This window comes from Pristiophorus japonicus, chromosome 20 (genome assembly GCF_044704955.1).
Source record: "Pristiophorus japonicus isolate sPriJap1 chromosome 20, sPriJap1.hap1, whole genome shotgun sequence".
Lineage (NCBI taxonomy): Eukaryota > Metazoa > Chordata > Chondrichthyes > Pristiophoridae > Pristiophorus > Pristiophorus japonicus.
This window is the reverse complement of record NC_091996.1, coordinates 24,559,310-24,587,175: the sequence shown is the minus strand read 5'-3', so window position 1 is coordinate 24,587,175 and position 27,866 is coordinate 24,559,310. Positions and strand designations below refer to the sequence as shown.

Below are 27,866 nucleotides of genomic sequence, written 5' to 3'. Positions count from 1 at the left end.
TACTTGTGCATGAAACACAAAAGGATAGTATGCAGGTATAGCAAGTGATCAGGAAGGCCAATGGAATCTTGGCCTTTATTGCAAAGGGGATGGAGTATAAAAGCAGGGAAGTCTTGCTACAGTTATACAGGGCATTGGTGAGGCCACATCTGGAATACTGCGTGCAGTTTTGGTTTCCATATGTACGAAAGGATATACTTGCTTTGGAGGTAGTTCAGAGAAGGTTCACTCGGTGGATTCCAGAGATGAGGGGGTTGACTTATGAGGAAAGGTTGAGTAAGTTGGGCCTCTACTCATTGGAATTCAGAAGAATGAGAGGTGATCTTATTGAAATGTATAAGATTATGAGGGGGCTTGACAAAGTGGATGCAGAGAGGATGTTTCCACTGATGGGGGAGACTCGAACTAGAGGGCATGATCTTAGAATAACGGGCTGCCCATTTAAAACTGAGATGAGGAGAAATTTCTTCTCTGAGGGTTGTAAATCTGTGGAATTCGCTGCCTCAGAGAGCTGTGGAAGCTGGGACATTGAATAAATTTAAGACAGAAATAGACAGTTTCTTAAACGATAAGGGGATAAGGGGTTATGGGGAGTGGGCGGGGAAGTGGATCTGAGTTCATGATCAGATCAGCCATGATCTTATTGAATGGCGGAGCAGGCTCAAGGGGCCGTATGGCCTACTCCTGTTCCTATTTCTTATGTTCTTATGTTCTTAACATTTCTACTTCACTGTTGCCATTTTATTAAATCCTGTTCAAGAAAGAAGAGCAGGGGTGTAACCTATAGGAAGGTCTTGAAATCTGTAGGGAATAAGGTAACAAAATTGGATATATATATATATATCAACTGCAATGAAAAAAAACTTGCAGAGATTAAATCTGATAAAGGTGTCATGAATAATGTCGTTGAAAATGTTTCTTGTGCTTGTTAAATGTATAAACTCAAAATTTAAAATGCATTGAACACTAAGGGGCGCTGTTGCAACTTGAGGTTCACATTCTGCCACGAGGGGCCGTAAGATCGTCACCAATAAATCCAATAAGGAATTCAGGAGAAACACAATATTTATCTTTCTTCCAACTTCAGCACACAGCTGAGATTTGTAGTGCAGTGAATGAGTGACTGTAAATCTATTCAAATATGTAATGCATTAGTTTCAAAAATGCAAGGTGCAGACCAACAGACAAGATATAACTAACTGCAGTGAGCCACACTCAGAGAGAAAGAACGTGGTAGGTCTGTGTTTAAATTCCCCACAGTAAATCTTTGCAAGGTGAAGATCTGTTTCTGGCACAGAACCTTGCTAACTAACTAATTAACTAACAAACTAACTAACTAACTAACTTTTTTCTTTTCCTTTTTCTTTTTCTTTCCTTTTTCTTTTCTTTCTTCCCCTTCTTTCTTTCCCTCTTTCTTTCCTTTCCCTTCCCCCTTTCTCTCGTTCCCCCTTTCTCTCGTTCCCCCTTTCTCTCGTTCCCCCTCTCTCCCTCTTAAATGCATCTATACTATTGCCCTCAAATACTCCATGTGGTAGCGAGTTTCACATTCTCACCAGTCTCTGGGTAAAGACGTTGCTCCTGAATTCCCTCTTGGATTTATTGGTAACTATCTTGTATTTATGGCTCCTAGTTGTGGACTCTAACACAAGTGGAAATATCTACTCTTCGTCTACTGTTTTGCCATGTCCACTGGCATGATATATGTGCACGATGTGATGCTTTGCTCTTGAGATTCTTTGATATTATCAGACCTCTGAGTCATGGAAAATGCAGCGGAGAAGAAAGGCTTTCAGCACCTTGTGTGTATCAGTTCTTGCACTTCAATTGGCGTTCTACTCTAATTCTATTTCCCTGCTCCTTCACTACATCCTTTTTATATTCTTTCTTTTAAAATACATATCCGATTCCAGTTCCATTTTAAATGATACTTGTACATTGCCTGTATCATTGGCCGGGGTCAGTTGTTGATTAAGTTTAATTTTGTACACAAGATGGCCACGAAGTTGGGCGAGATTGCAGAAACTCCCTCCCCAGATCCACCTAGCAACGAAAGACTGTAATTGCATCATAACGGTGGATATAGCAAAATTGAATGGGAAATGTTGGCATAGCAATTTATAATGAGGAATGTTGAGTAAAAAGCATGAGCAAAATCTGTGACCGAAGGAAACAAGATTTGGGGACATTAAGTGTGTGCCCTAAGCAAGATTTTATAACAACATATAGATTATTGTCTCCGCATCAGTAGCCATTTGTGGTAAAGCAATTCATGTTCTAATAACCCCTGAAAACATCTCTCCTACCTTCCTCTCTATTCTTGCAATGATAATTCTGTCTTGTGCCCAATTATTACTGATCAGCAGACAAAATCTTTCAATGTTTACTGTCTCAAAACCTTTCAGAATTTGGAAAACCTATATTAGGCCCCCTTTCTCTGCTCTATTTGAGTGAAAAAGGCCAGAACTATTAGATCTTGTTTCTGGCATATGCCAGTCTTGCCTTAGTGATAGCGCCCTCTTAAGCCAGAAGATTGTAGGTTCAATACCCAGTTTAGCACAAAATCCAAGCTGACACTTCAGTGCAGGACTGAGTGAATGCTGCATTGTCGGAGGCGCTGTCTTTCCAGTGAGGTGTTAAACTGAGGCTCCGGTTTTACAGGATGTAAAATATCCCACGGTACTATTCGAAGAAGGTCAGGGAAGTTCTCCTGACCAATAATAATCCCTGAATAAACATTTTAAAATGGATTATCTGGCCCTTTACATCATTACTGTCTGTTAGTCTTTGCTGTCTGCAAGTTAGCTGTCACATTTACTTTATTACAATGGTGAGTACACTTCCAAAAAAACCTAATTGGCTGTACAGTGCTTTGGGGTGGCCTGAGGTTATTAAAGGCACTATATCAATGCAAATTATTTATTTATTGCTATCATTCTGGTGAATCTTCATTGTAGCCCTTCAATGGCCCTGACCTGTTGATATGACTCAATTCTATAATGTTGCATATGTGCAGGATTGTTATAACCATAAATAGAGTGCACTATATAACAGTGTGATCTCTCTCAACGCTGCTTCTGCTTTTTCTTAATGCCTCAAATGGTGTTTCTATCCCTTGGATTTTGCCCAGTTTCTTTGTCATTCTTTGGGGGTTACTTTTTGTGCATGACTCTATTATGTCTCTCAGTGACTCTCTGGCTCTCACATCTGTTCCTTTATTGAATTTCTGAATCTTTATGTCTTACCTTTTGGTAAAGTCTGTAGTGTATGGAGAAAGAGTCAGACTGAATACTGTAAGCTCAAGTAAAGTGTGACTTTATTGCAGGTCGCCAGAGTGCCTCTCCAACCTGTGAAGCCTCCTTAAATACCTGTGCTCCCAAGGGTTTATAGGATTCCTTGGGACTCCAGGGGATGAGCTCTCTGGTGACTGTAAATACAAGTTTACATATATAACACAGTCCAGTGCAGCACTCCCTCAGCACTGCCCTGGAGTGTCAGCCTAGATTTTGTGCTCAAATCTCTGGAGTGGCACTTGAACCCACAACCTTCTGACTGCTAGGCGAGTGTGCTACCCACTGAGCCATGGCTAACCCACAACACTTCACCAGGAGGTACATACCAATTAATATAAAATATAATAATGATCCAGCAAGATGGTGACCAACAGGTGCTCTGGGATGATTGGCAGGAAACTGTGGAGACAGGCTGGCAGGAGTTGGTGCAACATGTGCAGCTGAGCAAAATACGGAAGACTGTGGGGAACTAAGGACAAGGCGGACCGTGTGGCCTGTAGTTCCCATATGGAATAGTGTGTATTGAAGACGTCTTGTTCACAATGGTGGGTTGGAGGGTATGGTCGAAGGTTTGAGAGAGAGAGATGTGGTGCAAAATAGTGAATAAGTGGATAGTGGTGGTGTTTTTAATTTATTCTTAGGAAATGTAAGCGGTTTTTTTTGTGCTATGGGCACATTTAAAATGCATTAGACTCAAGACTTTAGTGCTAATTAGATACTTGTTGAGCTCACGCAGGTCAAACATCCTTTTTTTTTTAAGAAATACTTGCATTTATATTGCACCTTTCATGACCTCAGGATGTCTCAAAGTGCTTTACAGTCAATGAAGTACTTTCAAAGTGTAGCCACTGTTGTGCTGTAGGAAACGCAGCAGTCAACATGCACACAGCAAGGTCCCACAAACAGCAATGTGAGAATGACCAGATAATTGGTTTTAGCGATACTGGTTGAGGGATAGATGTTGGCCAGGGCTGCCCTTCTCTTCTCTGATGTAGTGCCCTGGGATCTTTTGCGTCCACCTGAGTAGGGCTGACTCTGTTTATCGTCTCATCCAAAAGACAGCCCCTCAGACCGTGCAGCACTCCCTCAGTACTGAATTGGAGTGTCAGCCTAGATTTTGTGCTCACGTCTCTGGAGTGGGACATGAACCCATAACCTTCTGACTGCCAGGTGATTGCGTGACCACGGAGCCATGGTTAACTCACAACTGTTCACCAGGAGGTACAAATCAATTCATATAAAATATAATCGTGACCAAGATGCTGTCTTTCAGATGAGATAAACAGAGGCTTTGTCTGCCCGTTCAGCTGGACGTAAAAGATTCCAGGGCACTATTTCAAAGAAGAGCAGTGCAGACTTGGCCATATTTATCCCTCAACCAGTATCACTAAAACTGATTATCTGGTGCAAACAGAAAGATAAAAAGTGGACTTTTCAATAGAGAATTTGGTTGGGAGCGGGACTCCGCTGTTGTCAATCAGCAGAGGAGTTGTGACGTCACAGTGCATGTGCGTCACCACGCGCTCTCCCCTCCGTTAAAGAGAATCAGTCATTTTAAATCTTCGGCCTCTGGACCACCAGGGAGGGTTTCGGCCGGGCCAGCGGCCTGGCACCCAAGAGGGCATGCCAGACTGCCCGATTGGCCGATCGGGAAGTCGGCTGGCAAAAATAAATACGTGGCGGCCGCAGCAGTGGGCCCTCCCCTTGAAGGGTCGCCGCGCTGATGGCCGCACACACTCCGGATATGGTGCATCGACACAGAAAGCTGTCGGGGGAACCGCGCGGCGGGGCATCGGTTTTGTGAGGTGAATTTCTGTCGGTATCTTTTTCAGGTGAGGAGCAGCCGCGGTGCGTGTTCTGATGACGCGCTTGCGGCGGGCAGCAGCATCGCGGCAGAGTTGAGTCCAGGCCAAAAAATCCCCGAGCTGAATTTGGGTCGGGGCGGCCAGTTGACCCCAAGGATGCGGCCGTGGGATTCCGCCGCAAACGGGCAGTAACGGGTCTTTCTGAGACCCTGAAATTTGGCCCCCAAGCTGTCATGGTCATAGGGGACCTTTGCTGAAATGTGTTATCTAATTCCGCGCCACAATGACTAACCGAGGAGAGATTGAGTAGACTAGGCCTCTATTCTCTAGAGTTTAGAAGAATGAGAGGTGATCTCATTGAAACATACAAAATTCTTACAGGGCTTGACAGGGTAGATGCTGGGAGGATGTTTCCCCTGGCTGGGGAGTCAAGAACCAGGGGTCACAGTCTCAGAATAAGGGGTCGGCCATTTAGGACTGAGATGAGGAGAAATATCTTCTCTCAACAGATGGTGAATCTTTAGAATTCTCTACCGCAGAGGACTGTGGAGGCTCAGTCTTTGAGTATATCCAAGACAGAGATCGCTAGATTTTTGGATATTAAGGGAATCAAGGGATATGGGGATAGTGCAGGAAAGTGGAGTTTGAGGTAGGAGGTAGGAGAAATGACCGACTCCTGCTCCTATTTCTTATGTTATGTTCTAGAATGGCTATAGTTCTTTCAAAATCGCTTCCTGTAGTTGACTGACTGACTTCAAGTCCCAGTAATACCTTTATTTCTGGAGATTGCATCTAGAGGGGTCACTCTGTAAAGTCGGTAATGTGTTCTTGTGGTAACCACCAGTCATCTTTCAGCTGCTACATGGCTTCGCTTTCGTTACCAAATAATATGAAGACATCGTGTATTTTACACTTTTATTTGGCAACTGGAACTAAAGTTTCTCTTTTTTTCAACTTGAGGAAATCCAGTAGACATGACTCAAAGGACGGCTGCCCACGTTATTAGCTTCAGTGCATTCTTCCTGAAACATTTAATAATTCCATGCTACCGTAGCAGTTTTTGAACCATTACTGGGCTAGTATAAAATGAGTCACCTTGTTCTTGACAAGCCTGGAATCAAAATTATTTTGATATTTTTGGTTGGTTGAATTTGTTACTCGTCTTCATGTACTTTATTAAATTATGCATTTAAGGACATGAGCAAGTGTCTTTGCTGACACTTGAATGAAAACATGCTGTTGCTGGATTGTACATCTGCCAAGAAAACTAGTTCAACCGTGACTGCAAAGGATTGCATGGAGCGTGGCTGAGGCACACAAACTCCAAGTCATCTGAACTTTCAATCACTTGGTAGCTGTGCTGATCTTGGTTGTAATTGTATATGGAGTAACTACTTGAACACATTGTTAAAACAATTAAAGTTAGTATTTTATTCGCACAGTTTCCCGTGTTAGCCTCTGGAGTAACAGTAGTTTTCTGTGGAACAGTCTATTTAGTGGAGATTAAAATAAGACTGATAGAATTTTACATTTGCCCTTTGTGCCTGTGTGTGCTGGCTCTGTGTAAAATGGTGAACTCCTTTCCCCTCTGCCCTTTCCCCAAGACTCATTATAAAACTCTTTGCTCGTAACTTAACGACTCCAAGGAGCACAGACGCAAGGTTTTAGAATGCGTGGAACGTTCTTTACACTCCTAATGTTTTTAGATGAATAGACATGGGATTTAAAGAAAGACTATTGCAAAATGGTTAAATCTAATGAGGCATGGCATCGGTTTTACATCTGTCTTCAATTTCTTACTCTACAGTTTCTTCCAGCATACAGAGGATTTAGGGGAAATGGCACTGAAATTGCAATCTTCTCTATTGAAAGTTGGTCAATTTTGGGGGATTTACGTATGAGAAAGATTTCACTGATTTCGTAACCTTAAGGAAACCCCAACACTGTAATGATACAATGAGCCGGTTTCCCTTGAGCGTAAAGATGATTTGGAATGTTGTGGAGTAATGTGACTACCCTGGTGGTAGGTTTTAGTGGCAAATTAGTGTCCAAAGGATGAGTCAATTGTGTTACATAGGAACAGGCAATTGAACCTTTCGAGCCTGTTCTGCCATTCAGTTAGATCATGGCTGATCTGTACCTCAACCCCATTCACCTGCCTTGTATCCATATCCCTCAACACCCTTACCTACCCAATTTCTGCTAATGGAGAGAAATTCTAAATGCTGGGGTAAAAAGTAGTAGTGCCTACAGTGCTTTACAGAGTGGTCGCACTTGTAAAATATCATAATTCTGGCTAACATGTCCCCATAATCAAAGGTCATTCTTCCCAGTGTGAAACGACAAAAATTGTTGGACATGTTCTCAAGTACAAGGAGAGATTGAGAAGACCGGAAAGCATTTGAGTGATGTAGAGGAAAGCAGTTCTTATGATTATTAAGATAGGAATGTTTTTGGAGGACAGCAGGATGAAAGTGGTTAAGGTCTTCTGGTAAGACATCATTGAGGTGAAAGATCCACAGGTTTGAGTGCTAAGGAAACTAGTGCAGTAAGAGCAGCGATTGTTATAAGCATTGGCATGAGAGACAAAGTCACTCTTCACTGTCATTTCTGCTTAGTCTGCCGAGTGCTATGTACTTGAAGTATTATTAATTGGAGCCTGTAAGTGGACCATGTTAATCCTTCCAGTGGGAGTTTTTCATCAGCAACATCCACACCTGATTTTGCTATTAATTGATGAGTTATAACTGCTGTTCATGAGCAGATTCTATTCCCATAATGGAGTATGCTCCTGCATATTTTTTTTAGTGTCCTAATCTATAAAGAACTGTCTCGATTTTGGATGTTTACGCTAGATATTTTCGTGGGCTCAGACACCAGCCATTCCCATAAGCCATTCCCATATCCCCTATGGTCCGAACTGCACCCTTTTTTTGAGCAATATCTAGGTAAATGATGGTGAGATCCAAGGATTGTGACAGACAACCTGTACTCTATTCACTGGCTACTGCAATGTGTTATGTGCTACTCTCCTCAAAAGTAGACTTAATCTGCACTCTTATCAAACCGCGACTCGGGCTTTGAACAAACAAAACTGATCTAGTTACAACAAGACAGGTGAATGAACAGTAAACAGCATAACACAGTGAAAGATACATAACTCTAATCTTCTCAATACCTAAAATAATACTTTCTTTCTTTCTAAACTTAAACTTTTAAACAGGCTACTTGCTGTAGTCTTAACTGGGATTAACTCACTTGCATGGCATGCTGTAAAAATGAAAACATACATTTTTGCAGCTGTTAGCTGAAAGAGTCAAACATTAATTGCAGGCTGAGTCTCGGGTAAAACTTTGTTTAGAACTAGAATCCGAACTTCTTTGATTTTATACAGAAACAGAAGTCAGTAGATGGCTCCATCTCTCAATTATATGATGCGGACAAGAACTTATAACCACATATCCCCTCCAGCACCAAGACTGCCTACTTCCACCTCCGTAACATCGCCCAACTTTGCCCCTGCCTCAGCTCATCTGCTGCTGAAACCCTCATCTGTGTCTTTGTTACATCTAGACTTGACAATTCCAATGCTTTCCTGGTCGGCCTCCCATCTTCCACACTACGTAAACTTGAGCTCATCCAAAACTCTACTGCCGGTATCCTAACTCGCACCAAGTCACGTTCACCCATCACCTCTGTGCTTGCATTGGCTCCCGGTCCGGCAACACCTCAGTTTTAAAATTCTCATCCTTGTTTTCAAATCCCGCCATGACCCCTTCTTTCCCTATCACAGTAACCTCCTGCAGCCCCACAACCCTCCGAGATCTCTGCCCTGCTCCAATTCTGGCCTCTTGCATACCCACGGTTTTAATCGCTCAACCATTGGCGGCCATGCCTTCAGCTGCCGAGGCCCTCGGCTCTGAAATTCCTTCCCTAAAACTCTACGCATCTCCATCTAACGCCTCCTTCAAGATGCTGCTTAAAACCTACCTCTTTGAGCACAGCACTGCCCTAATTTCTCCTTATGTGGCTCGTGGTTTGGGAGCGTACCTGTGAAACACCTTGAAGTTTTACTATGTTAAAAGTGCTTTATAAATGCAAGTTGTTATATAAAATTAAATAGCCATTCACCAATACTGAACAGATGGGGAAACCTTGAACAGTGCCTACTATGTCTGTAATTAAATATAATGACTGTGGAACCAATTCACACTGAAGACCCTCCATTGAGTTTGTTATGTATGCAACCCTAGGTAACCTGTATCATACCACCACCAGAGGGCATACCTGTTGGAGTCCCAAAGGATCCCAGCATCCCTTGGGAACACTGTATATAGCAGTCCTCCCACGCTGTACCAACACTCTGGAGTTTGATTAAAGGAGCTAAGGTCACACGCACTCATGTCTACAGTACTCCGTTACATTACTTTATTATGAACATAAGAGTTGATTGTAGATGTGAGTACGCTGCAAAGGCTTAGTATCCAAACTGCGTGGCATAAGCGGATGGCTGTTCTGTTGAAAATGCTTTGTGACCTTGGATGTTTCTAACCTACTAGGATGTTTTTTGCGTGACCGCTTCCATCGGGCAAGCACACAGCCTGCCCATTAGAAATGGTCCGCGGCGCGACCAATGTCCATGGTTGAGCCTCACTACTTCGCGGTCAGTGAGCTGCTTGGAGTGGTCTGAAAATCTGCCTCTACTGCAGAGCCAAGTCAGTGCAGGTAAGCTAATGGGGGGGGGGCTGGATTGGCTGGCTGAAGTGATCCCAGGGGAGGGCCACAGAGGAGCGAGCGCCATGTGGGCCACAGAGTGGGGCCAGGAGGGGCATTAATGCTCTGCCAGATCCCACAAAAATCACTGGTTTTGAAAGTTGGAGCACCTTTGGTTTGGCCATTCGATGTCGAGCACCAATGGGCAGAGTGAGCCTGGATGCGCTCTGACTGTGGACGTTGAAATTTGGATCGGGTGCTGTTGATGCCTTAGGACTCCCAATATGCATGGGCTGAGGAGGCTCCCGGCTGTTTCAAGGCCCCAGACAAAACTGGCAGAGTGGCAGGACCAGAGCGGTAAGTGCTGCGCTGCTTGTTTTAATCTCACCAACGGACGGAATCAAAATCGGCCCCACTGATACTAGATGATACAAAAGTGCAAGTTAAAAATGCGCCCAGGTAAAACTCCATTTTCGTGCAACCACCAAAGCTTAACGTCACAACTGTTCATTGAGCTTGAATGGAGGGCGCATTTTATTGCTGTAACTCACTCTTATTTAAGGTATTGGCTTTACAAGTTTACAATCTTGTCTTCGATATTATTTTGAGTACAGTGGTGCTCATCAGTGTTAACTTAAGAGCATAAGAAATAGGAACAGGAGTAGGCCATTTGGCCCCTCGAGCCTGCTCCGCCATTTAATAAGATCATGGCTGATCTGACCATGGACTCAGCTCCACTTCCCCGCCCGCTCCCCATAACCCTTGACTCCCTTATCGCTCAAAAATCTGTCTATCTCCGCCTTAAATATATTCAATGATCCAGCCTCCACAGCTCTCTGGGGCAGAGAATTCCATAGGTTTACAACCATCTGAGAAGAAATTCCTCCTCATCTTAGTTTTAAATGGGCGGCTCTTTATTCTGAGACAATGCCCCCTAGTTTTAGTTTCCCTTATGAGTGGAAACATCCTCTCTGCATCCACTTTGTCGAGCCCCCTCATTATCTTATATGTTTCGATAAGATCACCTCTCATTCTTCTGAACTCCAATGTGTAGAGGCCCAACCTACTCAACCTATCTTCATAAGTCAACCTCCATCTTCTGCGGAATCAACCTAGTGAACCTTCACTGAACAGCCTCCAATGCAAGTATATCCTTCCTTAAATACATAGAAACATAGACTGCCTAATATCTAATTATGTGATAGCTGTGGTGTAACAATATTATCCCCTTGTGATCGGAACTGTATATTTATGTCTTTTGCACATATGCTTCTCTTCAAAAAAAATATGAGACAACATTTGGTAAGGTGAGCTAAATAGAAATCTTTCAGCTGTTATTTCACAGCGAATGAGCTCACAGAGCAACAGTTCTGATCACGTTCACTCAATGCAAGCAGTACAGCTTCTCTTTGTTTTATGGTGGGAAATGTTGAATATGCAATGCTTTCCCATATCAGTGGGTTGGCGTACGTGACTTAAACAAAATAACTTTTTCCTGCCGTCTGCATGCTAAATGTCTGACTCTCTCCAAATCTTGTCCTCTCAGTTTCTGTTTAACTGCTGACTTCGCTGCCTCTACAATAGCACTGATCGAAGTATTGCCTGTGTCTCTGATGAATTTTTTGGCCTCCCTCTGTTCACAGCTAGAAAGGACCAAAGATTTCCCAACATGATGGGTGAGAGCTGTTTATTGACTGCTGTGACAGGCTACTGAAGTCTTGTATACAAACTATGGGAAACGAACATTAAAGCTTAGCTCGTTTAGCATTTTAGCCACCCATCATTTTGATACTTTTTCAGATTTTGCGTAAATACACTTTGCTTCACTTGAGAGAACAGCCGGGACCTCGGCATGACACCTCATCCGAGAGACAGCACCTCCGACAGTGCAGCACTCCCTCAGAGCTGCACGGGAATGTCAGCCTAGATTTATGTGCTCAAGTGGGACTTGAACCCACAACCTTCTGACTCAGAGGCGAGGGTGCTGCCCATTGAGCCTCTGGTTGTAATAACTCGTCACTGACAACAAGTGGAAAATGCAACTTGTATCTGCGGCTGAACTTTAAGTTTGACCCTGTATTCTGGGTGTCCTCTAGTGCATGTGCACCCAGTGGTACACGAGAGGGGTTTTGGTGAACAGACGCTAAACGGGTACTGTGTTAATAAGATAAGACTGTTTGAAAGTTTGGTTTTAGCACGCAATTTTCAGCCTAATTACCGATTACCATAATTTGAATTTGCCTGGAGCTGCTAAATCCTGCACCTGCAGGTTTAGCACTCCAGTGCTGATGAGATGCAATTTTGGTGGAGCAGTATGTGTGGGCTCCACGCCCCCACTTGCACTGAAGGTGTGGAGAAGGCTGACTGATGATGCACAGCGGCAGATTTCAGGATGGCTCCGGCACCGAGTAAGAGGGTGCATTGGTTCTCCGACACGGCACTGGTGGAAGTCCAGAGGAGGAGGGACGTCCTGTACCCATAGAAGGAAGGAGGCCACGGGGCCGAAATTCAGTGGGTTTGTCAGCCTTTTCTGACCTTGATGGTTCGAATCGTCCCACTCCCTGGTTCTAGAGCTTGGAATTATTTAAGGGATGTGATAGATGTCGACAGACAACTGTTTGATGCAAGAACAAATATTTTATTTAGAAAATAGCACACCGCATTAATTAACTTAATTGCATATACCAATGTACAGAAAAAGGGGTAAAACGTAAATGTATACAGAGGTTATGCAGTGGAAAAAAAAAACACCTCCCACCACCACAGTAACTAAGCTAGGCTCGGAAATTGCAGGGACTATGCTGACCAAAGGATTTCTCCACAGTTTAGACCAGTTGCACACTGCTTTCTCTCTCCTCAATCTTGTGGATTTTTTGGCTGATTGTGGTGTCTTCGGTATGAGCACTGGTCGACGTTTTGATGGTAAATAAGTTTTTTCCTTGAGTCAGCGCTGGATGATTGGTTTTTCAGTGACTCCGAGGCTTCTTCTTAGGTTCTTCTTGCATTGCTATAATCTCGTGTGGCAAGTTAGATGTTTCAAAGCCAGAGTCAAAGTGCTTTTCCAGAGTGTTCTCGGGTACGTTTTCTTCAAAGGTGTTTCCACAGCCCAAAAGTTACCACAGCGTGTTCTCGGGTAAGTTTCTTAAGTGTTTCCTCAGCCCAAAGGTTTGCACAGCCCAAAAGTTACCACAGCCCAAAAGTCACCCCAGGCTACCAGCAAGGGCTCCCAGTTATACCCGAGAAGCTGCTCAAACTTTTGTGCCAAAACTCGGGTGCACAATTGATTTTTGATGACTGCTTTTGTGTGGTTTTGGCGGCTGATCAACTGTAATGTGATCCCTTTGTGAGAATTTTGGTGGGCTGATTGAGCATTAGCATGATACAAGATTCCCAAAGGTGTTGATGGGGTTTTCGAATGGTGCTGTTAGAATGTAGTCAGGTCTTGATACTGTCCATTGTGTGTTTTGCTGATGCCAGGGTTTTTCTGTATATCCGTTTTATGAACTATTAAAATATGTATGTATCTGGGTCCCTGGTAAGTGGGCTTTTGTTACACTGCTAATGTCTCCCTGGGGCCTGCCTCCCAGGTGGGTTAGCAGCCCTATGCAGACCCAGCATACAATTTAAAATGTCCAAACTCAAATCTAAAAGGCCCTAGTTTAGTCCAAAGGTGCCTAATAGTGGGACATTTCTGTCCACATTTCTCGGCCTTTTGGCTAAGATCATGCGTAACTGACCTGACAGGGGAGTAACCACCATAACCCCAAGGTGGTTCTCCCTGGATCAGGAAGGTATATGCTTGCTTTTTTGGAAATAGGAGGTGGGTGGGGTGGCTTGACCCATCCACTTCCACGGAGGTGTGTGGGGGACCTGACCCATCCACCTCCATGGCACGAACCTGGTATTGCAGTACTTCCAGGAACGGTGCAGTGGCTCTAGGCCTTTTGGCTAAGAGCATTGGCGCAGAGTGATCCTTGATGTGTGCAAGGTGACCTCTGGCGTTTGTGATTTGACATAGAATTGGAATGATTGGCTATGAATTTCAAAAAAAAAAAAAAATTTCTGTCCACATTTCTCCTCCAAAATGCTAACACAGTCCCCTTTTAAATTCCAGACACATGTCCATTGAGTAGGGGGTCCCAGAATTTTGTGAATCCTACATCAGGCATGCCAGAAAGCTGGCGCACCTACGATTTTTTAACCTAGCTTTATCACCAGGAGCCATGAGGTGGCCTTCCGAGCAATTTTCTACACTTTGAAGTTTTCTCAGGGTCGCACCGGAAGTCGGTCATTAATGGGGGCAGAAATGCGGCGGTAAGTCCTGCTGAGGGGCGGGAATTGGGGCGGGACTGAGTCTCCGCCGCTGTGACTGAGCGGTGGTGACGTCAGTGCGCGTGTGTGTCACCACGTCTCGCCCCTCCGTTACGATTTTTTAGCTTCTGCCACTGGGCCACCAGCGGCCTGGCACTCGAGGGGGGGGGAGCCAGTTTGCCTGTTAGTGGCCCGGCCGAACCGGGGGAAATAATTGGCCGGTGCACTGACGGAAAAAGCTGTCGGGCACCATGTGACGGACCGGCGATTTTTTTTTTAAGGTAAATATGGGGCGGTGTGTTCTGGAGGTGCGGGAGAGTGGTGGTGCGTACTTCGATGACGTGCTTGTGGCTGTCGGCAGCGGGGACAGGCCGAAAAATCTCTGCGCTGAATTTGGGTTGGGGCGGCTAATGGACTGCAATGTGGTGACGACTCGATGCGGGCCTTATCCGGAGCCTGAATTTGGGCCCCCACCTGTCCCTCTCTTGCAGCAGCAGCCTGCCTGGCTTCATCTCCTCCCATTCCTCCTGCAGACCAAGGGGGCCTCCGAACAAGGTGCCCATGACCAAGCACTCCCTTTCTCCTAGTTACTCCCATAAGGCAGAGTAACACAGCACTCGCTCATTTTAGGTGAAGTCCTCAGGGAATTTCCAGCATCAATGTTGCTGGAGTCTTGGTGAAGTTTTGACAAAGTGTCCCAGGAAGGCTTCCAACATGTTTCAAAAGACCTCTTCAAACCTCCAGCAGCAAGTGAACAGTCAAATGTGATACACCTTTTAAGTAGCGCTCGAAATCCTTTGCAATGAGTAGTCCGCACGCCCGATACTAGACTCCCAAAACAAGCGCTCTACTCAGAGCTCCGACACGGCAAGTGAGTCCCAGATGGGCAGAGGAAGCGCTTCAAGGACACCCTCATAGCCTCCTTGAAAATGTGCAACATCCCCACCGACAACTGGGAATCTCTGGCCCCAAGACCGCTCAAAGTGGAGGTGAATCATCCGAGAAGGCGCCGAACACCTTGAGTCATTTCGCCGGGAGCAAGTGGAAGGAGCGCACGGCGAGCCAAGCACCCCACCCACCCGTCCCTTCAACCACCTGTGACAGAGACTTTAGGTCCTGCATCGGTCTCATCAGTCACCTCAGAACTCCTATTAGTGTGGAAGCAAGTCATCCTCGACTCCGAGGGAGTGCCTAAGAAGAAGAGACTCCCAATCAGCTGACTGCTGTTAGGAGAGGGCGTTGGGTCAAACAATACAGGCCACCAAAATGCTGTGGAGCCTAGTCAATGAGCAGTAACAAGCAATTTAACTGACAGTCAGCTGCATGAACGGTCCTCTGGGCGGCTGTTCCTCGTGCCAAGCTTCAACTCCTTTACCAAGATGGTGTCTCATGCTAATCGTGGGCTAAACCACTGTTTGTTTCAAGTTACGACCCCATTTGGCCACCTCCTTAGTGCCTTTTAAGTACCCGGGGAAAATCACCCCCCCCCCCCCCCCCCCGTGGCCTCTCAGAAACCCTTGGGCATTGTGTCACAAAAGACTCATGACAAAGGTCAGAGCATGTGGGGTCAGGGACCAGTTCGCAGACTGGATTGAAAGAGGGCTACAAAACTGTCACGTATGTACATTCTGTTTGTAGCCACCAGATGGCGTCATTGTTGGAGGCCACTGAGCAGCACGCACATGGTGCGGCTCAGGCATAAAAGGCCAGCCATTTTCAGAGTCAGGCACTTTGGGCCTAAATAAAGCAGAGCCAAGGTTGTACCTTGCTTAGTTAAACAGTACTCCGTTTGAACCTTTATTGCACACACAACACAAACAGAGGATGGAAGTTGAGGGAAAGTCCTCAGACTAGCCGGCTGGCATCGACCAGTTGGGATGAATGGCCTGTCACTCTGCTATAGATTCTACTGAAGAAGCCAAAATGATTTACTTAGCACCAGGCTGTTGCAGGCCTCTGTAAAATTCCTTACCGAGGCGATAATTGCTTCGGAAAGTAAATATCGTCAAAAGATGGTCTTGAAATAGAGGCAAGCAAATGGACAGAAATCATTTTTTTAAATTGGCCACAAATCATATGGATTATTGGGTTAGTTAGTCTTTACGGATATATTTTTAGGCAGCGGAGAGATGGTCAAATCAGGACCCTACCTTCTAAGGCCAGCATCACTCCCAGTAGTGTCAAAATCTGAATATATATACATTGGCATCTGTGTATAGGCCAAGTTTCACCACACAGAACTTTCTCAATTTAAATACCTATCGGGAATCTTCAATATTTCACTGTTAAATGATTGAAAACAAGGTTCTTCTTTGTGGTACATTATTCTTTACCCATTGTCCTTTATCGAAGAAATCTATAAATCCATATAAATATCTTCCTTCATTAAAACTTAACCCAAGAAGATGCAGTGAAAAACTGTAACTTGATATAAGCTGGTGTGGAGCCATGTCAGGTAAATAAATGTATGGTTTTAATCGAGGGCTTTCACTACACGTCAAGAAGACAATTAAAGAGAAATTGTGAGAGCGACTGGTAGTTGCATGCAGTCTGAGGTGAGGCTCCCATTATATAACACAACCCATCAGTCTGTAGCTTGGAGGTCTTTCTACCTTAGCGTGATCCAGTAACCTGAACCCACATGGAACATCAGTGCAAACCTAGGAATTCTGTATAAATCTGTGACTGCACATGTGAAGAATTTATCTTGAATTATTCGATAGACTTCACAATAGAATGCGAAATAGAAGTGATGTGCTTTGGTCCAACTTTAATTTCACTGGTTTTGATTTTTTTTTTCCGTCAAAATAATTATTCATTCAGGTCTTGTTCTCATATTTTTTGAAAAATGAAACGGTTAAAGAGGTTTTGTTTGCTCAAGCTAGACATTTAAATTTGCGATTTCCCACAACTGTGGAAACTCCATCAGCAGTCAGTGTGCTTGCAGTATCTGTGAGGTCTGCACAATAATTGCTGTTGATGAAGTGACTGTAAATTGGACCGCGGCCCAAAACTTTTCAAATAGTTATTGTTGTCGACATGTTATCTGCCATTTCTAGTACAGCAATTTGAAGATTACACGTCTCTGAAATCCAAATCATGGCTTCAGATTCCGGAAAGCTTCCTGATATTTTATGCTTTATGCTTAAAATGCATGTTTGTGTTTTTTTTTTTATTTGATGTAAACCGCACCAAAACTGTTATGTCTTGAATAAAGAGTCAGACTAGATACTGCAAGCTCAAAGTAAGGTGTGACCGTAGTCCTTTATTACAGATCTCAGAGTGCCTCTCCAGCCTGTGAGGTCTCCTTATATTCAGGTGCTCCCACGGGATTGTGGGATGCCTTGGGACTCCAGGGGATGAGCCCTCTGGTGGTTAAACAAGGTATTTACATAAGAACATACATAAGAATTAGGAACAGGAGTAGGCCATCTAGCCCCTCGGGCCTGCTCCGCCATTCAACAATATCATGGCTGATCTGGCCGTGGACTCAGCTCCACTTACCCGCCCGCTCCCCGTAACCCTTAATTCCCTTATTGGTTAAAAATCTATCTATCTGTGATTTGAATACATTTAAGAGCTAGCCTCAACTGCTTCCCTGGGCAGAGAATTCCACAGATTCACAACCCTCTGGGAGAAGAAATTCCTTCTCAACTCAGTTTTAAATTGGCTCCCCCGTATTTTGAGGCTGTGCCCCCTAGTTCTAATCTCCCCGACCAGTGGAAACAATCTCTCTGCCTCTATCTTGTCTATCCCTTTCATAATTTTAAATGTTTCTATAAGATCACCCCTCATCCTTCTGAACTCTGAGTAAAGACCCAGTCTACTCAATCTATCATCATAAGGTTACCCTCTCATCTCCGGAATCAGCCTAGTGAATCGTCTCTGTACCCCCTCCAAAGCTAGTATATCCTTCCTTAAGTAAAGTGACCAAAACTGCACGCAGTACTCCAGGTGCGGCCTCACCAATACCCTGTACAGTTGCAGCAGGACCTCCCTAGGCTTTTGTACTCCATCCCTCTCGCAATGAAGGCCAACATTCTATTCGCCTTCCTAATTACCTGCTGCACCTGCAAACTAACTTTTTGGGATTCATGCACAAGGACCCCCAGGTCCCTCTGCACCGCAGCATGTTGTAATTTCTCTCCATTCAAATAATATTCCCTTTTACTGTTTTTTTCCCCCCCCCCCCCCCCCAAGGTGGATGACCTCACATTTTCCAACATTGTATTCCATCTGCCAAACCTTAGCCCATTCGCTTAACCTATCCAAATCTCTTTGCAGCCTCTCTGTGTCCTCTACACAACCCGCTTTTCACTAATCTTTGTCATCTTCAAATTTTGTTACACTACACTCTGTCCCCTCTTCTGGTCATCTATGTATATTGTAAACAGTTGTGGTCCCAGCACCGATCCCTGTGGCACACCACTAACCACCGATTTCCAACCCGAAAAGGATCCATTTATCCCGACTCTCTGCTTTCTGTTAGCCAGCCAATTTTCAATCCATGCTAATATATTTCCTCTGACTCCGCGTACCTTTATCTTCTGCAGTAACCTTTTGTGTGGCACCTTATCGAATGCCTTTTGGAAATCCAATGGTACACCTCTATCCACCATGCTCGTTATATCCTTAAGGAATTTCAGTAAATTAGTTAAACATGATATCCCCTTCATGACTCCATGTTGCGTCTGCTTGATTGCACTATTTCTGTCTAGATGTCCCGCTATTTCTTCCTTAATGATAGCTTCAAGCATTTTCCCCACTACAGATGTTAAACTAACCGGCCTATAGTTACCTGCCTTTTGTCTGCCCCCTTTTTTAAACAGAGGCTTTTACATACGTACTTACAGGTTTACATACATAACAAAAACATACTGTGAAAATAAAGCTTTAAAAAATTAATCTTATTGTTGGCAGATCCTGGCACGGCGAAATATACTTCTCTGAAGGAACATTTGGTTTGAAAGATGTTTCGTAGAGAAGTGTAAAATCCGAAGTAGTTCATTTCTGGAAATATAAACAAGAAATGCTGGAAATCCCCAGCAGCAATGTTCTCTCCAGGGGTCACAAATTCCTTTGAGCGTGACCTCTTTGTCCTTGGGCAAAATTTACTACAGCAACAACACAACAACAAAAGCAACCACTTAAAAGCATATATACAGTAACCCCATCGTCTCAAGTCATGAGATAATCAGACAAGGTTCTACACAAGATTAACATAACTTCTCTGCTTTCGAATTCTATTCCTCTCAAATTGAACCCCAATGCTTTATTTGCACTTTTTTGGCTCTTTTTAAACTGCGTTGTTACTTTTAATGATTTGTGAATCTGTGCCCCGCGATTCCTTTGCACCTCCATCCCATTTAGATTCTTATTTTTTTATTTTATTTTTTTTGAAATTCGTAGCCAATCGTTCCAATTCTTTGTCAAATCACAAACGCCAGAGGTCACCTTGGGCCCATTCAAGGATCACTCTGCGCCAATGCTCTTATCGAAACATTTAAAATAATGAAAGGGATAGACAAGATAGAGGCAGAGGGGTTGTTTCCACTGGTCGGGGAGACTAGAACTAGGGGGAACAGCCTCAAAATACGGGGGAGCCAATTTAAAACAGAGTTGAGAAGGAATTTCTTCTCCCAGAGGGTTGTGAATCTGTGGAATTCTCTGCCCAGGGAAGCAGTTGAGGCTAGCTCTTAAATGTATTCAAATCACAGATAGATAGATTTTTAACCAATAAGGGAATTAAGGGTTACGGGGAGCGGGCGGGTAAGTGGAGCTGAGTCCACGGCCAGATCAGCCATGATATTGTTGAATGGCGGAGCAGGCCCGAGGGGCTAGATGGCCTACTCCTGTTCCTAATTCTTATGTATGTTCTTATGTAAATACCTTGTTTAACCACCAGAGGGCTCATTCCCTGGAGTCAGCTCCACTTACCCGCCCGCTCCCCGTAACCCTTAATTCCCTTATTGGTTAAAAATCTATCTATCTGTGATTTGAATACATTCAAGAGCTAGTCTCAACTGCTTCCCTGGGCAGAGAATTCCACAGATTCACAACCCTCTGGGAGAAGAAATTCCTTCTCAACTCAGTTTTAAATTGGCTCCCCCGTATTTTGAGGCTGTGCCCCCTAGTTCTAATCTCCCCGACCAGTGGAAACAACCTCTCTGCCTCTATCTTGTCTATCCCTTTCATAATTTTAAATGTTTCTATAAGATCACCCCTCATCCTTCTGAACTCCAACGAGTAAAGACCCAGTCTACTCAATCTATCATCATAAGGTTACCCTCTCATCTCCGGAATCAGCCTAGTGAATCCATTCAAATAATATTCCCTTTTACTGTTTTTTTTTCCCAAATGGATGACCTCACATTTTCTGACATTGTATTCCATCTGCCAAACCTGAGCCCATTCGCTTAACCTATCTAAATCTCTGCAGCCTCTCTGTGTCCTCTACACAACCCGCTTTCCCACTAATCTTTGTCATCTTCAAATTTTGTTACACTACACTCTGTCCCCTCTTCCAGGTCATCTATGTATATTGTAAACAGTTGTGGTCCCAGCACCGATCCCTGTGGCACACCACTAACCACCGATTTCCAACCCGAAAAGGGACCCATTTATCCCGACTCTCTGCTTTCTGTTAGCCAGCCAATTCTATTTCCATTCCTCTGACTCCGCGAACCTTTATCTTCTGCAGTAACATTTTGTATGGCACCTTATCGAATGCCTTTTGGAAATCTAAATACACCACATCCATCGGTACACCTCTATCCACCATGCTCGTTCTATCCTCAAAGAATTCCAGTAAATTAGTTAAACATGATTTCCCCTTCATGAATCCATGTTGCCTCTGCTTGATTGCACTATTCCTATCTAGATGTCCCGCTATTTCATCCTTAATGATAGTTTCAAGCATTTTCCCCACTACAGATGTTAAATTAACCGGCCTATAGTTACCTGCCTTTTGTCTGCCCCCTTTTTTAAACAGAGGCGTTACATTAGCTGCTTTCCAATCCGCTGGTACCTCCCCAGAGTCCAGAGAATTTTGGTAGATTATAACTAATGCATCTGCTATAACTTCCGCCATCTCTTTTAATACCCTGGGATGCATTTCATCAGGACCAGGGGACTTGTCTGCCTTGAGTCCCATTAGCCTGTCCAGCACTACCTCCCGAGTGATAGTGATTGTCTCAAGGTCCTCCCTTCCCACATTCCTGTGACCAGCAATTTTTGGCATGGTTTTTGTGACTTCCACTGTGAAGACCGAAGCAAAATAATAGTTTAAGGTCTCAGCCATTTCCACATTTCCCATTATTAAATCCCCCTTCTCATCTAAGGGACCAACATTTACTTTAGTCACTCTTTTCCGTTTTATATATCTGTAAAAGCTTTTATTATCTGTTTTTATGTTTTGCGCAAGTTTACCCTCGTAATCTATCTTTCCTTTCTTTATTGCTTTCTTTGTCATTCTTTGCTGTCGTTTAAAATTTTCCCAATCTTCTAGTTTCCCACTAACCTTGGCCACCTTATACGCATTGGTTTTTAATTTGATACTCTCCTTTATTTCCTTGGTTATCCACGGCTGGTTATCCCTTCTCTTACCGCCCTTCTTTTTCACTGGAATATATTTTTGTTGAGCACTATGAAAGAGCTCCTTAAAAGTCCTCCACTGTTCCTCAATTGTGCCACCGTTTAGTCTGTGTTTCCAGTCGACATTAGCCAACTCTGCCCTCATCCCACTGTAGTCCCCTTTGTTTAAGCATAGTACACTCGTTTGAGACACTACTTCCTCACCCTCAATCTGTATTACAAATTCAACCATACTGTGATCACTCATTCCGAGAGGATCTTTTACTAGGAGATCGTTTATTATTCCTGTCTCATTGCACAGGACCAGATCTAAGATAGCTTGCTCCCTTGTAGGTTCTGTAACATACTGTTCTAGGAAGCAATCTCTTATGCATTCTATGAATTCCTCCTCCAGGCTACCCCGTGCGATTTGATTTGACCAATCGATATGTAGGTTAAAATCCCCCATGATTACTGCCGTTCCTTTTTCACATCCCTCCATTATTCCCTTGATTATTGCGCGCCCCACCGTGAAGTTGTTATTTGGGGGCCTATAAACTACGCCCACCAGTGACTTTTTCCCCTTACTATCTCTAATCTCCACCCACAATGATTCAACATTTTGTTCAATAGAGCCAATATCGTGTCTCACAACTGCCCTGATATCCTTTATTAACAGAGCTACCCCACCTCCTTTCCCTTCTTGTCTATCTTTCCGAATCGTCAGATACCCCTGTATGTTTAATTCCCAGTCTTGGCCACCCTGCAACCACGTTTCTGTAATGGCCACCAAATCATACCCATTTGTGATGATTTGTGCCATCAACTCATTTACTTTATTTCGAATGCTGCATGCGTTTAGGTAGAGTGTTTTAATACTAGTTTTTAAACCATGATTTTTAGTTTTGACCCCTCCTGCAGCCCCTATATATTCAGTGGCCCTTTTTGTTTTTTGCCTTGGGTTTCTCTGCCCTCCACTTTTACTCATCTCCTTTCTGTCTTTCGCTTTTGTCTCCTTTTTTGATTCCCTCTGTTTCCCTGCATTGGTTCCCATCCCCCTGCTATATTAGTTTAACTCCTCCCTAACAGCACTAGCAAACACTCCCCCTAGGACATTGGTTCCGGTCCTGCCCAGGTGCAGACCGTCCGGTTTGTAATGGTCCCACCTCCCCCAGAACCGGTTCCAATGCCCCAGGAATTTGAATTCCCTCCCTGCTTCACCACTGCTCAAGCCACGTATTCATCTGAGCTGTCCTGCGATTGAGGCTGTTCAGAGAAGGTTCACTCGGTTGATTCCGGAGATGAGGGGGTTGACTTCTGAAGATAGGTTGAGTAGGTTGGGCCTACACTCATTGGAGTTCAGAAGAATGAGAGGTGATCTTATCGAAACATATAAAATAATGAGGCGGCTCGACAAGGTGGATGCAGAGAGAATATTTCCACTCATAAGGGAAACTAAAACTAGGGGACATAGTCTCAGGATAAGGGGCCACTCTTTCCTCCCCCCCCCCAGTCTTGCACTCTCTCTCCCCCCCCCCCCCCCCCCCAGTCGCGCGCTCTCTCTTCCCCACCCCCCCCCCCCAGTCGCGCGCTCTCTCTTCCCCACCCCCCCTCCAGTCGCGCTCTCCTCCCCCCCCCCCCCAGTCGCGCGCTCTCTCTCTCTTCCCCACCCCCCCCTCCAGTCGCGCTCTCCTCCCCCCCCCCCCCCAGTCGCGCGCTCTCTCTCTCTTCCCCCCCCCAAGTCGTGCGCTCTCTTCCCCCCCGCCCCCCCCCCTCCAGTCGCGCGCTCTCTCTCTCTTCCCCCCCCACCCCCCCCAAGTCGTGCGCTCTCTTCCCCTCCGCCCCCCCCCCTCCAGTCGCGTGCTCTCTCCACCCCCCCTCCAGTCGCGTGCTCTCTCCACCCCCCCTCCAGTCGCGCGCTCTCTCCACCCCCCCCTCCAGTCGCGCGCTCTCTTCCCCCCCCCCCCTCCAGTCGCGCGCTCTCTTCCCCCCCCTCCACCCCCAGTCGCGCGCTCTCTCTTTCCCCCCCCCCCCCTCCAGTCGCGCGCTCTCTTCCCCCCCCCCCCCCACCCCAGTCGCGCGCTCTCTTTTCCCCCCCCCCCAGTTGCGCGCTTGCTCTCTGTCTCTCCCCATCCTCCTCCCTTCCTCCCTGAGGCTCAGTGCCAGTCCCAGTGCTCCAGCGCTCTGTATAAACACATCGCCATTGGCCGCGACTGCCAGCACAGTATCAACATTCGGCAGCTGTTCACAATCTCGGGGCTCAGGCCTACATTGGGTTCCAGCACCACAGCCCGCTCCTACCGGACTGCACGGACTGTAACGTCTGCTGCGCGCAGCCTCGGGGTAACTGCACGGCTGTACAACGCTGGGAACAGTGCTCAGCGGGTCAGGCAGCATCTGTGGAGAGAGAAACCGAGTTAACGTTTCATTTCTGAATCTACCTTTGTAATGTATCTGAGTATCATTATAACTGCACACCAAAGGCCTCAATAAACCACAACAGTTTTTGTATAGGATAACTTTGCTCTTTGAATTCTCTTGTGTTCTGATTGAAAGTGGAGTTGCGGAATAAGATCAGCCTTGATCTTATTGGCTCGAGGGTCCATATGGCCTACTCCTCCCATTTCTTATGTTCTTCTCTCTCCTTGTTAATCCATCAAAGCTTACCTTCTATAGTTGTGTTTGGATGATGGGGGAGGAGCATTTCAATAAACTCTAATCTTGGGTTCAGATGTAGCTTTAAAGTTTGGTTTGGGATTAGAAGTTCTGAACCATGGCCGCGAGCCGAGGTGTGTTTATCCAGTGCAGTCGGCTCCACTTCCCGTGCGCGGTTCAGGGAATTGGTGTTGAACATCAAGGTGGAGCGATCCGATCAGGTGATTCGATCTGATGATCCCAGTTCAGCTGCTGACAGGTCTAAATTTAGAATGATTCGAGCCGGATGCGGCAGCTTAATGATACTCCTCTGAGTAAGGAAGAGTAAGGAGAACAAAGATATTGACATATAATTCCTTGTCCTCTCACTCATTTTCATCATTGCATGGTCTTCAAATACCCAAAAGAATGCTTGTGTTTTAGTTGCCTTATGGCCAGTGCGTCAATGAAAACTCAGACTTTGTAATGTTAATTCTGTAAAAAGGTGCAACTGAGCACCAAAAAAGCTGACCCAACATCTCGAATGTGGTCATTGGTGTTATGTAGACAAACACAGCAGCCGATGGGTACACAGCAAGATCCCACAAACACCATTAATTGAATGGCCAAGTAATCCATGGGGTAAATTGTGGGAAGAAAGTTGGCCCTGACACTGGAAGTACTCTACGCACAGTGCAATGCCAGGTGGGGCCCCGGTTTAGCAGCTAGTCTGAAAGGTGGTTCCTCAGCACTGCACCAAGTGGTGGGCTGGGAGTATATGCCCAGCTCTGTACAGAGTTAGACCCACAATCTTCAGACTTGGAGGCGCAGTGTTTTACCAACTGAGCCAAGTCTGCATTATGATATCAAATGGAATTCTTAGTCATGTTTGATCTGTAAACGAGGTTCATCTGATGAGACTACCTTGGCTAGAAGCCAGTGACATCTATAGCGAAAAAAATGGGCGGAGTGTAGAACAGACTGATGAGCTCTCACCCATTTTGTGTTACCTCCCAAGACAACGTTCACTCTCCTAGCTGTTTATTATTTATTAATATTGGGCGAGTAAGATTTGGGGAAAATTCTTCCACAGAAAGAACAAAGAAAGAAAGACTTGGATTTATATAGCTCCTTTAATGAATTCAGAGTGTCCCAAAGTGTGTCACAGCCAATGAAATACTTTGAGTGTAGTCACTGTTGTAATGTCAGAAATGGAGCAGCCAATTTGCCCACAGCAAGCTCCCACAAATAGCAATCTGATAATGACCAGGTAACCTGGTTTGTGTGACGTTGATTGAGGGATTAAATATTGGCCAGGACACTGGAGGATAACGCTCCAACTCTTCGACAAGATCATTTACGTCCACCTGAGAGGGCAGACGGGGCCTTGGTTTAACGTCTCAGCCGAAAGACGGCACCTCTGACAGTGCAGTGCTCCCTCAGCATTGCACTGGAATGTCAGCCTAGATTATGTGCTCGAGTCCCTGGAATGGGGTTTAAACGACCACCTTGAGGTGAGAGTAGTGCATGTAGATTTATAGGCCAGACTCCTGTGCTAACTGCTCCCTGTTATATGGCAATGTGGAATTTATTGCTTAAGACTACAGATTTTTATGAAAAACTATTGATGTTCAGTTAAGCAGGATGCTGAGGACTGTTGTGCAGCAGGGAATATTTGTGGGAGTTACGGTACGCCTGGCATTGATAAAAATATCCTTTGTTGGTTGCAGGCATTTGCATCATAGATCACAAGGCGAATGGAAAGAATAGTTTGTTTTCACGGTGGTGGTATGTGGACCAAATGTTAATGTTTGTGACGCATTCGAACATTTGATGAAGCTCCGGGTTTGTGAATGATGAGAATGATATTCTGCATGTCCTCTGGTAGAATTATTAGGAGGCTCACCAAAAAACTTGCACCATCAGAAAATAAGCCATCGGGAATCAACTACTGATAAACACGTGATTCAATTCTTGCACAACTGAAATATTGTCAAACCTCGTTGTTCTTCTCTTGGAAACTTGTTTTAATTTATTCGTTCACGGGATGTGGGCGTCACTGTTAAGGCCATCCCGAATCGCCCATTAGAAGCCGCCGCTTTGAACCGCTGCAGTCCATGGGGTGAAGGTACAGTGACTTTTTCGCAGTGTTTGGCACAACTGAGTGGCTTGCTCGGCCATTTCAGTGAGCAACTAAGAGTCAACCACATTGCTGTGGGTCGTGCATCCTCGATCAGGCCAACATTCCCAGCGTCGAAGCACTGACCACACTCGACCAGCTCCGTTGGGCGGGCCACATTGTTCGCATGCCTGACACGAGACTCCCAAAGCAAGCGCTCTACTCGGAACTCCTACACGGCCAGCGAGCCCCAGGTGGGCAGAGGAAACGTTTCAAGGACACCCTCAAAGCCGCCTCGATAAAATGCAACATTCCCACCAACACCTGGGAGTCCCTGGCCCAAGACCGCCCTAACTGGAGGAAGAGCATCCGGGAGAGCGCTGAGCACCTCGAGTCTCGTTGCCGAGAGCGTGCAGAAAACAAGCGCAGGCAGCGGAAAGAGCGTGTGGCAAACCAGACTCCCTACCCACCCTTTCCTTCAACCACTGTCTGCCCCACCTGTGACAGAGACTGTAATTCCCAAGTTGGACTGTACAGTCACCTCAGAACTCACTTTTTGAGTGGAAGCAAGTCTTCCTCGATTTCGAGGGACTGCCTATAATGGGTCTGAAATCACATATAGGCCAGACCGGGTAAGGACGGCAGATTTCCTTCCCGAAAGGACATCAGTGAACCAGATGGTTTTTTATGACAATCCGGTAGTTTCATGGTCACCATTACTGATACTAGCTTTTATATTCCAGATTTATTTAATGAACTGAATTTAATTCCCACAGCTGCCATGGATTTGAACTCACGTCTCCGGATCATTAGTCCAAGCCTCTGGATTGCAAGTCCAGTAACATAAGCCCTATGCTACTGTATCCTCATGTAAGTTGAGCCGTTATTGCCTGGAAAACAGTTTGCCGTTCTTGAACCTGTCAGTTCTTCTCATTTTGAGTTGCACCAATAGAATCTTGTACTTAGTTAAACCAGAAGCAGAGGATGTACAACAGGAGTGGGTGATTTACCAAAAAACAGAGATATGAACTGCAGGACTGTACGTTTATAGCCCCCAAACCACTTGTGGTTTATAATTTTTGGCAAACAAATCAGTCATATCTGGTATCACCCGATCCGTGACCCTTATGACTTTAACAGAGTTTTTGTTAAAGTTTGAGGTGGTGTAAAGGCTTTGTTCCATGGCAACTTGTCTTTGGGGCTGGAGTTACAATCTTTTAGACTGAGCTGTGCGGCAGTTGGTGAGTTCAGTGCAGAGGTGACTTGCCTTTTTTTGCAAGTTGTGAACAGGTCGGAACAAAACAGGGGTAAAGATTTTGGGCCGAAATTGGCCCCTTTGTGCAGTGCCAGTTAGCGCCACCGGCTGGTGATAACGGTGCGCTATTGAGTTGGTGCGCTATTGAGTTAGTGCGCGGGCACAGC

At 45.2% G+C, this 27,866-nt stretch overlaps 1 protein-coding gene and 1 pseudogene across 5 annotated transcripts in view; both read left to right on the top strand.

Moving 5' to 3' along the window:
• The window catches only part of LOC139232442 (ras-specific guanine nucleotide-releasing factor RalGPS1-like), a 1,066,646-nt gene that overhangs the window by 393,267 nt on the left and 645,513 nt on the right, over positions 1-27,866 (top strand). The gene's annotated exons all lie outside the window — the stretch shown is intronic.
• Positions 13,508-13,743, top strand: LOC139233234 (U2 spliceosomal RNA; annotated as a pseudogene).